The 15,831-nt window shown below is 45.5% G+C and overlaps 1 pseudogene across 1 annotated transcript in view; it reads right to left on the bottom strand.

Moving 5' to 3' along the window:
* Positions 1 to 15,831, bottom strand: part of LOC144482164 (NACHT, LRR and PYD domains-containing protein 3-like) — a 52,556-nt pseudogene that overhangs the window by 11,544 nt on the left and 25,181 nt on the right. The window contains exons 7-11 of the transcript XR_013495884.1: positions 13,813 to 13,913; positions 13,543 to 13,648; positions 11,489 to 11,506; positions 9,896 to 9,931; positions 1,160 to 1,330 (exon numbers count right to left, since the gene is read on the bottom strand). The product of XR_013495884.1 is annotated as an NACHT, LRR and PYD domains-containing protein 3-like (transcript). The remainder of the gene's footprint in view (positions 1 to 1,159; positions 1,331 to 9,895; positions 9,932 to 11,488; positions 11,507 to 13,542; positions 13,649 to 13,812; positions 13,914 to 15,831) is intronic.

Consider the following 15,831-nt stretch of genomic DNA (forward strand, 5'->3'; position numbering starts at 1 on the left):
TTGAAGTTAAGACAAACAGCAGTGCTGTTTCCCCCTCTGAATTTGGAGTTTTTGCTGTTTATGTGTTGCTGTGTTGGAAGCTGTCAGAGACTGGGGTTACCTCTCCGCCGTTGGACTGTGCGGAGACGACATCCTTCTCTGAAAACAATTGTCGGTTGGCTGTCCAGTAATGATAAAAAGCTGGAAGTCGGCAACATGTGAGCTTGTTCTTGTGCAAACTAATGTTGGAGAAGTGTGCATGAGCTGTGCGCATCTGAGGAGGAGGAGAGCACCTCAGAGGGTGCACCATGACATTATTTCCCCACACTGTGGACATATGGATTTGTGGGACTGACATACCATTGCTCAGGAATCAGAGAGAGAAGCAAGAGGAGTGAAGTGGGAAAAATATACAGATGAGTACACTTAAAAAATAATAACTGCCTGGCACATAATCAGTCACCTGGGAAAGAGACATTAAAGGGGCACAGACTCTTGTTGCGGACAGACACCTGAGATTAAAACATAAAGGACAGACAGCTATTCAAAGTTAAACATGCAGGAATCAAATCCTGCAGGAAGCCAGCCAGGGCTTGAGGCACTCTATAGGATAAGGACAATAGGGTTCGGTAAAGAGATTAGCTACAGGTGGGATCGGGAATACATAACTGCAGGAAAACCAATTACTGTAAATTATTATGTGAATAGACCGAAACTAAAACCATTGATGTTCACTGACGTAGAAAATGTACCCATTCATAGAACAATGCGATGTTAACATGCTTATGTCTGTATCTGTCTGTATTTGTCGACAACGAAGTGTTAACGATCGATCACCGGCTTGATTTCAACGATGTGATAATGGCTAGTGTCCGGTCCATCTATTGTGTAAAGGGTGTAAAGGTGGACCGCTCTTATTGTCTCATTGAGAGAAGGGTTGCTGCTTGTTCGTGCCTTTTCTCCACGAAGTTTCGTTAAAATAAAACTGTATTCTTGAAACCTTTAAGCCTGACTCGGTGGCACATTTCAAACAACAAGAGTCAGAGGAAAAGCAATTTTCCTGATTCATAACTGACGCCAATAGTAATGGGCAGTGTTTCTTAATCAAATACCAATGGTCAAGTTATATAGTTGAATATTCAGTTATTATAAACACAATCTCAAACAGCCTGCTACTTACTACAGTCTCTGTATTTTGCAGTCCGGATTCCTCAGTGTCACAGAGAGCAGTTTCGCTCCTGAATCTCCCAGTTTATTGTAACCCAGATTCAGCTCGATCAGTGACTGGTTTGTACAGAGAACAGAGGTCAGGTCCTCGGCACACGAATCGGTGAGATTATTACCATTTGGACTGGAGATCAGAGAGAGAAAAATAACAGGAATCAGGGTAAATCCAGTGTTTTGAAGAATAAGATCATTAACAATAATAATGTACAGCGCGAGACAATCAAGAAACACAATTTCATTTCATACAGAAGGCAAAATACTCTTCATGCTGTAAATTAGAAATATGAATAAAATATGATGGAAACTCTCAACAGGACAGGCAGTATCTGTGAAGGTAGAAACAGAATTAGCTTCAGTTCAATTAGCTAAAATAAGAACTTGGAAATAGCAGTGAATTAAATTGTTTTAAGTGACAGGGAGCTGGGATGGGCAGGTGACAAGGAAAGAACAAACTGGAAGTGCCGGAGTGACTAAATGACAAAAAGGATGATGGTGAAATGGAAGAGCACAGGATTCCCATGTCCTTACCCTAAGTCACAGGGAGGGACATGGGATGATCAGTGCCTCAGGAATGGAGTGTGTGGTGGGGTTGATGATGATGTGAGAGAAACCTTCTTCACACTGCCAGTGGTTCGGGTGTGGAATTCCAGCCGGGAAGTGTGGTGGAGGTCGGCTGAATCGAAGCAGTCAAAAAAGAATTAGATGATTATTTGAATAGAAACAATGAGCGAGGATACGAGAAAAAGGATGGAGAATGACACAAATTCCTAATGCTAATTTGGTGAGCTGGTGCAGACACGATGGGCCAAATGGCCTCATTGTGCACCGTAACAAGTCTATGGAGATAATGATTGGAAATGTGTCGATATTTCAACTCGAAGTTAGTGATGTCGCAGTGTGGACAGTGTTATTTGCCTTAGTCCTCAATGGAATATTAATATTTCTCTCCAAAAGAGAGTGACAATTTGTTACATGTAGCTTCAGGGACACAACTTAGTAAACGTGAGGCAATGGGAGGAGGTGGGACTCCATGAACCCCACAGCCGGTACGAAGACCAAACCCTCCACATTAGCATCATTCTACATCAAACCAAATGGACTAATCAACTCCACACATAGCCAGAACGGGCACATTAATATCTGACAGGTTAGGGGAATCCGTCCACTCAGGCAGCACAGGCCGAATCACAGGATTATTACAGAGCAGAAGGAGGCCATTTGGCCCATTCTGTCTGCACTGATTCTCCGAATGAGCAATTCGTTAAGTGTCATTCCCCCACCTTCCCCCAAAACCCTGTTCATTCCAGAGCGTAACTACTCGCTGCAGGATAAGGCCCCATTCAGGCAATGCTGGCACCAGATTTAAAGGCAGCCACCTGCACTTTTAAAGGCTCTGAAGGGAGCAGTGAGGGAGTCCTGGTTAACGAACAAAGGGCTGAAATTGCAGAAGGCAGATAAACCCAATTCACTGACAGTTCCCTGGAAATTCTCAGGGCTATATCGGTTTGGAGGGAGGTTTTGTTCCCTCAGGAGTGGAGGACGGGACCTGTCACATCAACCCAAGCAAGTCTGGTTAGAAACTGCCGAGGGCCAGAGCAGGCAGCACGTGGCTGCAGTGAGGCAAAAGGATCAATAACCTGATATGTTCTGACAAGGTGAGCGTTAAACTTACAGGCTGATATGTGAATAAGGATGAAAGAGAAATTGTCAAAACAACACCGCCACCCAGACACTGGCAATGTCCAAACAGCAGCATTAATCTTCAGGAAAATGTCATCCGCTCTGTGAAGGGTTCCGGTCAGTCAGAGATGACTGCTGCACGGCCGACACTGAGTGAGCATCCTGGTGGTCCCATGATGGGCAGTCTGGCAGCACGATAGGCTTGTGTGTCTTTGATGGGAGAGTAACAATGGATATTTACGTGCTTGTCGAAGAGGGCACACAGCGTCAGAGAAGGAGCCAAGACTGACAGTGTCTGTATTGTGCCATCCTTATGCCAATGGAAGATGAAGTGCTGGAGCTGGGAGACCTGGAGGCTGGGTGGGCAATCGCTGATGGTAAGATGGGTTTTGGATCCAGGGAGATTGAGTGAATGGATATGCACAGCCGGGACACTGCTGCTGAGTACAAAACCTGGTGCTTGTCCATTCACCTTTGGTCACATGGAGTGTGGGTTAGGAACAGTCTGCAAGACATGTTGAAATGTGCATTACCCTCTAACATTCTTCACTCTCTCACACAAAAACAATAGCTGCTGTGAGCGGGTGACGGGCGTGCACCTCTGAAGATGAGGAGGGGTCTTCAGAGGATGGACTGTCATATTATTCCCCATAATGTCCAGCAGAGCAGATACTGTCTCACACGAGTAGCAAAGGGGTTACAATCTGGCAGCACTGGGTATCAAATACAAACCCGAGCAGCTGATGGAGGCAGTAATAGCTGAGTTCACTCACACTCGAGAGGATAGGTCAGAATCAGCCTCAGGAAAATTAAATCTGACTGGAGTCTTTAACAAGGCGGCAGATACTGGAGCTGCAGCGTAAGGTATTTTAACATCCGGTGGAGTTTCCAAAGGCTGTGTGTATCCATACACAAAGGATGGAGGAGTCAATCCAGGCCAGCAGTGTTACCATGTCTCCGGTATGAGCACAAATAATATCCTCCACAGAGAGATTGGTGACCTTATGGAGAGTTACATCCAGCCTATCGCCTACAGGAAATACACATGGGCTGCATGTTCTCATCACCTCTATGAGCTCTGTGGAACACAGGCTGCGGGAGGGGTGGGAAAATGTGCCTGGAGTAACTTTCAGGACCTCCCCAGCTGAGCAGGTAAGATCCAATTTGCCATGAATAAATATAGGAGCGGCTGCCTGCAGCATTTGGGAGCTCCTCTCAGGAGGCCCCTAGTGTGGGCAGTGGGTCCTCTTCTGCTGCGCCTGTGACACAAGCACCTTACGAAGCTATGATGACAGAGACAACTCCAGCATCTGTGCAGAGGAGCCGAAGTCGGCCGGATCCTTCCAGGACTCAGGAAATCCGAGGACAAAGGCCACGGTCATCGACAAGAGATGAAATTGCCGGGCCTTTAACATAAATCTTTGTTTCTTCATTGGACACAGGCGAGGTCCCAGAGGATTGGAGTATAGCAAATATGGTCCCGTTATTTAAGAAGGGTAGCAAGGATAACCCGGGTAATTATAGGCCAGTGAGTTTGACGTTCGTAGTAGGGAAATTGTTGGAGAAGATTCTTAGAGATAGGATCTACACACATATAGAACTGAATAGTCGCACTAGCGATAGGCAGCATGCTTTAGTACGAGGGAAGTCATGCCTCACAAATTTGGTTAAGTTTTTTGAGGAGGTGACAAAAATGATTGCCGAGGGAAGGGCCGTGGATGTCGTCTATATGGATTTTATTAAAGCATTTGACAAGGTCCTTCATGGCAGGCTGGTGCAAAAGGTTAAATCTCACGGGAACAAAAGTGAACTGGCTGGATGGGTACAGAACTGGCTTGGCCATAGAAGACAGAGGGTAGCAGTGGAGGGGTATTTTTCTGATTGGAGGTCTGTGACTAGTGGTGTTCCACAGGACTCTATACTGGGACCTCTGCTGTTTGTGACATTCATAAATGATTTGGAAGGAGATGTAGCTGGTCTGATTTGTAAGTTTGCGGACAACACAAAGATTGCTGGAGTTGCAGATAGTGATGAACATTGTCAGAGAATACAGCCGGATATAGATAGGCTGGCACATTGGGTGGAGAAATGGCAGATGGAATTTAATCCAGATAAATGCGAAGTGATGCATTTTGGTTGATCAAATGCAGGGGGTAGCTATACAATAAATGGCAGAACCATCAGGAGTATAGGCACACAGAGCGATCTGGGTCTGCACGATCCTTAAAGGTGGCAGCACAGCTGTTAAAAGTGGTGAAGAAGGCATATGGCTTGCTTGCCTTTATTGGACGGTGCATAGAGTATCATAGAAATCATAGAAATCATAGAAACCCTACAGTGCAGAAGGAGGCCATTCGGCCCATCGAGTCTGCACCGACCACAATCCCACCCAGGCCCTACCCCCACATAAAAGTTGGCATGTGATGTTGCAGTTATATAGAACGTTGGTTAGGCCACATTTGGAAAACTGCATCCGGTTCTAGTCGCCACACTACCAGAAGGACGTGGAGGCTTTGGAGAGAGTACAGAAAAGGTTTACCAGGATGTTGCCTGGAACGGAGGATATTAGCTATGAGGAGAGATTGAGTAAACTCGGGTTGTTCTCCCTGGAAAGACGGGGGTTGCGGGGCGACCTAATAGAAGTTTGTAAAATTATGAAGGGCATAGATAGGGTGAACAGCTGGAAGCATTTTCCCAGGTCAGAAATGACAAACACAAGGGGTCACATGTTCAATGTAAGGGGCGGGGGGGGGGGGGGAAATTTCAATACAGATATGCGGGGGACGTATTTTACACAGAGGGTGGTGGGGGCGTGGAATGCACTGCCAAGCAATGTGGTTGAGGCAGACACGCTAGGATCATTTAAGACTTATCTAGATAGCCACATGTTCAGACTGGGAATAGAGGGATACAAACGGATTGTCCAGTTAGGAACACATGATCGGTGCAGTCTTGGAGGGCCGAAGGGCCTTTTCCAGTGCTGCATTGTTCTTTGTTCTTTGAGAGAGATAAAGATCCTGCCCCTCGCTCAGCGGAAAGTGCGGGGATGGGGGTGGTTGTCATGGTGGGGCTGCTTCCTTGGTTTTCACAGGGTTCTCCTTTGTTGTCAGCTGTCACTTTGTAATGTGTGTCTTTTTAATAAATCCAGAGATGGAGGACCACTAAAAAAAAATCCTTCACCACATTACTAGGTCTTTAACAGTTCACTGGGAATGAGAGACGGGAAGTACAGCACTGAATGAGGTCAATACAATTCCAATACCTTTGTTTCATGTAATGACGGCCCCAGGGAAATTATAAAACATTCACAGAAACAGCAACAGTGCTGGAGATGGTGGAAGATTTATTACACTGAATGGCTGTGTGAGTTAAGGTTCATGGAAAACATGTCTGTATTACTGAATCTCCATCCTCCCTGACACATATCCCATGTCCCTGGTCAGTGGTCCATGGGGTTCCTCAGCACGAAGCATCTGATCAACATTATATTGCATCACACTTTGTTGAAAGCTTCTCCACTCTAACTCCAGGTTGTTTAGCGCACAGCAAAACACCAGGACATTTGAGACCTTCGCTGAGTATATTGAATAGTTCCACCAGATCTTCCTTCAGAATTCCTCTGGCCTGCTCAGTGGTCACACAAATTCTCCTGTCGCAGCTGTTTTTTCTCTCTTCTGTGACTGGGTTTGGGTTCCACACAGGCACAATTACCCATCCCTACAGTGGATAACGCTTGTCTTTATTAATTCTTTCATGGGATGATGGTATCACTGGCAATGCAAACACGTGCAGCCCATCCCCAATTGCCCTTGAGAAGGAGGTGGTGAGCCATCTTCTTAAATTCTGCAGAGCATCTGGTACATCTCGTGGTTCTTTATCAAAATTGGTTGGATTCTGGGGTAGTGCCGGCGGATTGGAAAACAGCTAATGTTACGCCGCTGTTTAAAAAAGGAAATAGACAAAAGGCAGGTAACTACAGGCCGGTTAGCTTAACGTCTGTAGTTGGGAAAATGCTGGAATCCATCATTAAAGAAGAAATAGCAGGCCATCTGGATAAGAATGGTTCGATTAAGCAGTCGCAGCATGGATTCATGAGGGGAAAGTCGTGCTTGATGAACTTGTTGGATTTTTATGAAGATGTGACTAGTGTGGTTGACAGAGGGGAACCGGTGGATGCGGTGTTTTTGGATTTCCAAAAGGCGTTTGATAAGGTGCCTCACAAAAGTTTGCTGAAGAAGATTGGGTCACACGGAGTTGGAGGTAGGGTGTTAGCATGGATTGGGGATTGGCTATCCGACAGGAAGCAGAGAGTCGGAATAAATGGGTGCTTTTTTGGTTGGCAGATGGTAATTAGTGGCGTGCCGCAGGGATCGGTACTGGGGCCTCAACTATTTACCATTTATATAGACGATCTGGAGGAGGGGACTGAGTGTAGGGTAACAAAGTTTGCAGACGACAAAAAGATGTGGAAAAGTGAATCGTGTGGAGGGCGTAGAAGGTCTGCAGAGAGATTAGCACAGGCTGAGTGAGTGGGTGAGGATCTGGCAGATGGAGCATAACGTTAACAAATGCGAGGTTATTCACTTTGGAAGAAATAAGAGCAAATTGGATTATTATCTAAATGGAAAGAAATTACAACATGCTGCTGTGCAGAGGGACCTGGGGGTCCTTGTGCATGTGACGCAAAAACCAAGTCTGCAGGTGCAACAGGTGATCAAGAAGGCAAATGGGATGTTGGCCTATATCGCAAGGGGGACAGAATATAAAAGCAGAGATGTCTTGCTGCATCTGTACAGGGCATTGGTGAGGCCGCAGCTGGAATACTGTGTGCAGTATTGGTCCCCTTATTTGCGGAAGGATATATTGGCCTTGGAGGGAGTGCAGAGAAGGTTCACCAGGTTGATACCAGAGATGAGAGGTGTTGATTATGAGGAGAGACTGAGCAGATTGGCTTTGTACTCGTTGGAATTTAGAAGGCTGAGGGGGGATATTATAGAGACCTATAAGATGAAGGGGCTGGATAGGGTAGAGGTGGAGAGATTCTTTCCACTTAGAAAGGAAGCTGGAACTAGAGGGCACAGCCTCAAAATAAAGGGGGGTCAGTTTAGGACAGAGTTGAGGAGGAACTTCTTCTCTCAGAGGGTGGCGAATCTCTGGAATTCTCTGCCCACTGAAGTGGTGGAGGCTACCTCGTTGAATATGTTAAAATCACGGATACATGGATTCCTGATCAGTAAGTGAATTAGGGGTTATAGGGATCAGGCGGGTAAGTGGAACTGATCCACTTCATATCAGCCATGATCTTATTGAATGGCGGGGCAGGCTCGAGGGGGAAATAGCCTACTCCTGCTCCAATTTCTTATGTTTTTCTGTTCTTAAAACCGTTAGGAAGGGACATCCGGGATTATGATCCCGCGTCAGTGATGGAAAAGCAATATATTCCAAGTCAGAATGGTGTGTGGTTTGGAAAGAAATCTGAAGTTGGTTGGTGTTCCATCCTTCTGATATCCTTGCCCATCTCGGTGATGGATAGTGCCTGTTTGGATGATGCTGGCTCAGGAACCTTGGTGAGCTGCTACATTCCACCTTGTATGTGGTAAAATACTGCCACTGTGCGTCAGTGGTAGAGACAGTCAATGTTTAGTTTGGTTAATGGCCAGCTGATCCAGTGGGCTCCTTTTCCATGGATGAGCTTCTTCAGTGTTTTTGAAGCTGCACTCAATCCTGCAAGATGAGCGGATTCCATCACACTGCTGACTTGTGCCTTGGAGATGGTGGGAAAAATTTGCGAGACAGGAGGCGAGTTCCTCATCTCCGAATTCCCAAACTGTGATCTACCCTTGGAGCCATAGTGTTTACAGTTCAGTGTCTGTTCAATGGTCCCAGTGCGCCCCCACCACTCAGGATGCTGATGGTCGAGGATTCAGCGATGGTGCTGCCATTCAATGTAAAGGGAATTATGGTTCGGTTCCCGTCTGTTGGAGATGGTCCTTGCCTGGCATTTGCGTAGTGAAACATTACTTGCCATTTATCAGGTTAAGCCTGAACGTTCTTCAGACCTTAAGACGTTAGCTCTGATGAAGAGTCATCCAGATTCGAAACGTTAGCTGTTCTCTCTCCACAGAAGCTGTCAGACATGCTGAGCCTTTCCAGCATTTTCTGTTTTGTTCAGGTCTTGCTGTTTATGGACATGGACTGCTTCAGTCTCTGAGGAATTGTGAACAGCACTGAGCATTGTGCAATCATTAGTGAGCATCCTCACTTCTGACATTATAATGGAAGGAAGGTCATTGATAAAGCAATTGAAGGTGGTTGGGCTTTGGACATCACCCTCAGGAACTCCTGCAGTGATGTTCATGAGGCACTGGAAGGATGACACTTTTCTGATGATCAAGAACAGACTAATGGAGCAGCAATTCATCAGATTGGATTTGCCCTGTTTTTGTCCACATTGTCCGGTAGATCCTGTGTTGTAGCTGTCCTGGAACAGCTTGGCTAGGGGAATGGTTAGTAATGGAGCTCAATTCTTCAGTACCATTGCAGAGGTACTGCCAGGCTGACAGAGTTTGCAGTACGCAGTGCCTTCAGTCATTTCTTTACCTCACATGCAGTGAATCAAATTGTCATCTGTAATGCTGGGGACCTCAGGAGGAGGCCGAGATTAATCATTCTACTCAGCACTTCTGGCTGAAGGTGGCACTGATGCGCTGGGTTCCCTCGTCAGTAATGATGGAATTCTTGTGGCATGTTTATAGAATCATAGAATTCTCACAGTGTAGAAGGAGACCATTTGGCCCATCGAGTGTTCACCAATTTGGACTGTGGGAGAAAATTGGAGTACCCAGAGGAAACCCACACAGACACGGGGAGAACGTGCAAACTCTACACAAAGTCACTCAAGGCCGGAATTGAACCCTGGTCCCTGGCGCTGTGAGTCAGCAGTGCTAACCACTGTGCCACCGTGTCGCCTAATGTAACCGGCCTGTCCAATATTTGTTTCATGTCTAACACACTTTGTGACTGGATATGGCAAGACAGCAGATCTCTGATCTGATCTATTGGTTTTGGTGTGATTGAGCTCGGTCGATCATATGCTGCGTCCGCTCTCTGGTCTGGTGGCCGTGTGCTGGAGCTTCACCAGGTTCACATCTCATTTTTAGATAAACCCAACTCTAATTTGATAGTATAAGTAAAGAAAATTAGTCGTAGTAACACAGTACTGTTTGCTGGGGAAAGCCACTGTCAGCTTCCTATAAATGAAAAGGTACAGTTCACCTCTCCTGCCTGTTTCCTGTCACTCAGATAACTTCATATCCAGGCAGCCTTTGTCGCTTCTATTTCAGAGAAACATAGGAACATAGAAAAACGACAGCACAAAACAGGCTCTTCGGCCCCACAAGTTGTGCCGAGCATATCCCTACCATTCCTAGCCTACCAAAAACCCTCCATCCTATTAAGTCCCATGTACTCATCCAGGAGTCTCTTAGAAGACCCTATTGAGTTTACCTCCACCACCACTGACGGCAGCCGATTCCACTCACCCACGACCCTCTGTGTGAAAAACGTCCCCCAACATTTCCCCTGTACCTACCCCCCAGCACCTATAACCTGTGTCCTCTCGGAGCAGCCATTTCCACCCTGGGAAAAAGCCTCTGAGAGTTCACCCGATCTATGCCTCTCAACATCTTATATACCTCTATTAGGTCTCCTCTCATCCTACGTCTCTCCAAGGAGAAAAGACCGACGTCCCTCAGCCAATCCTCATAGGCATGCCACTCAATCCAGGCAACATCCTTGTAAATCTCCTCTGCACCCTTTCAATCTTTTCCACATCCTTCCTGTAATGAGGTGACCAGAACTGAGCACAGTACTCCAAGTGGGGTCTGACGAGGGTCTTATATAGCGGCATCATTATCCCCAGACACCTAAACTCAATCCCTCGATTGATAAAGGCCAGCACACCATACGCCTTCTTAACCACCTCCTTCACCTGCGGGGCCGATTTTAGAGTCCTATGGACCCGGACCCCAAGTTCCTTCCGACCCTCTACAGTACTAAGAGTCTTTCCCTTTATATTGTCCTGCTTCATCCCATTTGACCTGCCAAAATGGACCACTACGCATTTATCTGGGTTGAAGTCCATCTGCCACTTCTCTGCCCAGTCTTGCAGCCTATCTATGTCCCTCTGTAACTTCTGACATCCCTCCAGACTATCCACAACCCCACCAACCTTCGTGTTGTCGGCAAACTTACCAACCCATCCCTCCACTTCTTCATCCAGGTCATTTATGAAAATGACAAACAGCAAGGGTCCCAGAACAGATCCCTGGGGCACACCACTGGTGACCGAACTCCATTTAGAAAAAGACCAATCTATACCCACTCCCTGCCTCCTTTGGGGAAGCCAGTTCTGGATCCACAGGACAGAAGCCCCTTGGATCCCATGCCCTCTCATTTTTTCTCGAAGGCTTGCATGGGGGACCTTATCGAACGCCTTGCTAAAATCCATATAAACCACATCTACCGCTTTCCCTTCGTCAAGGTCTTTCGTCACATTTTCGAAGAACTCCACCAGGATCGTAAGGCACGATCTGCCTTTGACAAAGCAATGCTGAGTATTCTTGAGCATACTAAATCACTCCAAATGCTCTCTAAATCTTGTCCCTCAGGATCTTCTCCATCAGCTTACCAACCACTGAGGTTAGACTCACCGGTTGGTAATTTCCTGGGCTATCCCTCTTCCCCTTCTTGAAAATAGGAACCACATCCGCAATCCTCCAATCCTCTGGCACCTCTCCCATCTCCATCGACGACGTAAAGATAATCGCCAGAGGTTCTGTAATCTCTTCCATCGCCTCCCACAGTAACCTGGGGTACATCCCATCCAGACCCGGCGACTTATCTATCTTGATGCCATTCAAAGATTCCAGCACAACCTCTTTCTTAAAGTCCACATACTCAATCATTTCAGTCCACCACAAGCCCGCTGTACATCGACCCATGTCCTTCTCCTCTGTGAAAACCGAGGGAAAATACTCATTAAGCACCTCTGCCATTTCTACTGGTTCCGTACAGACTTTCCCACCCTTCACCTTTTATAGGCACTATTCCTTCACGTCTCATCCTTTTACTCTTCACATATTTATAGAACGCCTTTGGGTTTTCCTTAATCCTACCTGCCAAGGCCTTCTCGTGACCCCTTCTGGCTCTCCTAATTTCCTTCTTTAGTCCCTTCCTACAAGTAGTACACTCATCTAGATCCCGATCTTCGCCAAGCTCTCTGAACCTTTTGTATGCTTTTCTTTTCTTCTCGACTCGGTCCCGCACAGCTTTCGTGCACCACGGTTCCTTTAACCTACCAACACCTCCCTGTCTGCTCGGAACGTTGTCCTGTAGAACTCTAGACCGGCATTCCTTGAAAAACTGCCACCTCTCTTCAGTACATTTCCCCGAGAATACCTCCTTCCAATTTACTCCTCTAATTTCCTGCCTTATGTCTTCAAATTTCCCCTTCCTCCATATAAACGCTTTCCTAGCTTGTCTGATCATCTCTTTTTCCAATGTAAGCATAAAGGAGATAGGGTTATGATCGCTATCCCCAAGATGATCTCCCACTGATAGATCTGACACCTGTCCAGGTTCATTGGTCAGTTTCAGATCAAGTACAGCCTCTCCTTTTCTAAGCTTGTCCATATGCTGTGTTAGGAAACCCTCCTGAACACACCTAACGAACTCCTTTCCATCCAATCCCCTTACCCTAGGGATCTTCCAATCTATGTTTGGGAAATTAAAGTCTCCCATCACAACAACTCTGCTATTATTGCATCTCTCCAGGATCTGTTTCCCTATCTGCTCCTCCACCTCCCTGTTACTATTGGGCGGCCTATAGAAAATTCCCAGCAAAGTGATCGACCACTTCCCACTCCGAACTTCCACCACAGAGACTCTGTGGACAATCCCTCCACAGCATACACCTTCTCTACAGCTGTGACACTATCCCTGATCAGCAGTGCCACTCCACCCCCTTTCTTGCCTCCCTCCCTGTCCTTCCTGAAACATCTGAATCCCGTCACCTGGAGTATCCAGTCCTGTCCCTGAGTCTCCAGCTTTGCACCCAAGCTTATTATGTGTCCACTCAGAGCGGATAATGTTTTTAATAACACGAATACTGATAGCAATGGTATATTTTGTGTCATTATTTGTGTTCTTAAAAACGATGTCCATTATTAATAGGGACATCATTCAGACTATTCTGCACTGTGATTATTGCCATTGCCACCTGAGCTCTGCCTTGAACTGCTGGGTTGTAAGGACTGGAATTCTCTTCATAACCCTCCCCACCTCGATCTCTGCATTCTCTTTTCAGGTGCTCCTTAAGCTCCGTTTGACATAAATTTGAGAGTGGATCCCTCGGCATAAAACTGATCAGAATTCAATGTAGTTTGTCATCTGCCTTACCAATATACAGCAGTTTTCTCTGTTTAATCAAATTGAGAAGCCGACAAACATAAACATCTATAATCTGAATGACAAATTAAACTAACTTGAACATGCGACCAGCCATATCTGGCAATTCTATAAACATTGAATTGTTTTGCCATCATTTTTATTCTCATGAATGGTTTTGAGAATAATTATAAATGATTAGTTAAATCTTTCACTCCTGAATCTCGCAGTTTATTGTAACTCAGGTTCAGACACCTCACTGACTAGTTTGTACTGAGAGCAGAGGTGAGGATATCTGAGGCTGTTACTCTCCAAACTGGAGATCAGAGAGAGAAGGATTTCAGGAATCAGAGTGAATCCGTGGTGTTGAACACAAATACTGACAGGAATGATGTGGAATGGTTATTAATGACACTATTACTGACACTGATAATAATTTACAGTGTCAGGCATCCACTGATTATTAACACAATCTCACACAGTTTGATACTTACTCCAGTTTCTGTATTTTACATTCTGGATTCCTCAGAGCTGCAGACAATAGTTTCGCTCCTGAATCTCCCACTGCATTGCGACCCAGACTAAATGGAGAAAGTGAGAAACACATTAAATTCAGATTAATGTTCAGCAGAAAAAATAGCTGGATCTATTTTTGTGTCAGAAACTTAGCACCAGTGGTGAACTGATTCAAGTTATGACACTATACCTCACCCACGTTGATCTTTCTCTACACCCTAGCTGTGACTGTAACACTACATTCTGGACTCTTTCCTTTCCTTCCCGATGTACGGTATACTTTGGCATTAATAGATGTGACAATATTAAATCAGATATCAAACCTTTTCTGTTGAATGGAAAAGGCAATCGTCAGCATTGGAAAATGATGAACAATTCACTCTCACTGGTTTGCCTACTGGGGGAAATCACTTTTACACCTCTCAAAATGTATATTTTGTTTAATTGTTCTTGGGATATGGGTGTCGCTGGCTCGACCAGCATTTATTTCCTGCTGCTAATGGTCCCTAGAGGAGGTGATGCCCACATCCTGTGAACAAGCAAGTAATTTTTAAACATGTCCCACATTCTGGTCTCATTTCCTGATCATCAGAATTACCCTCCTGAATCTCACTGACCCTGCTAAGTTTCCGGAAATTCAAATCATTTCTGCTGTTACATAAATCCAGGATTTTCTGAGAATTGTACATTTTACTGAGAGTTAAATGATAAAGCTGTGAGAGTGGATCCCTCGGGATTCCCTGTGCTTCTTAACTATTGACTTTGTATCATCTGTATAGCATCTCAGGGTGAGTTAAAGTGTGAAACTGTGCTAACTGTTGCTTTAAGATTCATTCCCTAGATTTGATACAACAAGGAAAGATTATTCTCCCATTAGAAAGTTGAAATATTTCTGTTTGAATAGTTTATAGGGGAGGAGTGTCTCCCGCTACATTCCACAGTAAACAGGCTCTACATTTTCTGCAGGTATGGCTAGTGTTCTATCTCCGGGAATTACCGGGAGTTCCCTCTTCCCGGTAGATCCTCACATAGGAAAAGGATTATCAGAAAATCCAGTTTCATATCACTGACTGTTTGACTGAAGATTTTCCAGCAGCAGGTTTCCTCATTCAAGAAATTCTGGTTTCCTCGGCTCAGATGTAAGCTCTGCAGCCCTGCCACATTTAGCTGTGAATGGTAGTGGATGATGAAACAACAGAAGGAGAAGGCTCCACAAATATCCCATCCTCATGATGCAGAGACTAGCACATCAGTGCAAACGATATGGCTCAAATATTAGTAACTAACTTCAGTGGCTGAACCATCCAGAGGTCCCCAACGTCACAGATATATCATGAGCTAATTCGATTCACTCCACATGATGTCAAGGAATAGCTAAAGGCATTAGATACTGCAAAGACCATAGGTCTTGACAATATTCCAGTAACTGTACTGAAGATTACTGCTCCAGAAGTTGCTCTGTTCCTTGCCAAGCTGTTCCAGTAGAGCTACAGCACTGATGTTTACCCAAAATAGTGGGGAATTGCCGAGATATGACTGGAAGCAAAAAGGAGAGAACAAATCCAATCTGTCCATTTACCACCCCATCAGTCTACTCTCGATCATCAGCACAGTAATGTAAGGCTAACGAAACTAGCAAGTGGCATTGAATTAGCAATGATCTGCTCGCTGACTCTGAGTTTGTGCTTACTCAGGGTCACTCAGCCCCCTACCTCATTACAGCCTTGATGCAAACACGGACAACAGAGATGAACTCAGGATGTGAGATGAGAGTGTCTGCCCTTGAACTCAAGGCAGAATATGACCACATGTAGCAGAAAGGAGCCAGAGAAAAACTGAAGTCAATGGAAATGAGAGAAAAACCTCTCTGCTGGTTGGAGTAACACCAGCACAATGGAAGATAGTTGTGGTTGTTGGACCATCTACAAGATGCAGTGCAACAACTCACCATGGCTCGTTACACAGCACCTTCCAAACTGGTTA

This window comes from Mustelus asterias, assembly GCF_964213995.1.
Source record: "Mustelus asterias chromosome 26 unlocalized genomic scaffold, sMusAst1.hap1.1 SUPER_26_unloc_6, whole genome shotgun sequence".
Taxonomy (NCBI): domain Eukaryota; kingdom Metazoa; phylum Chordata; class Chondrichthyes; order Carcharhiniformes; family Triakidae; genus Mustelus; species Mustelus asterias.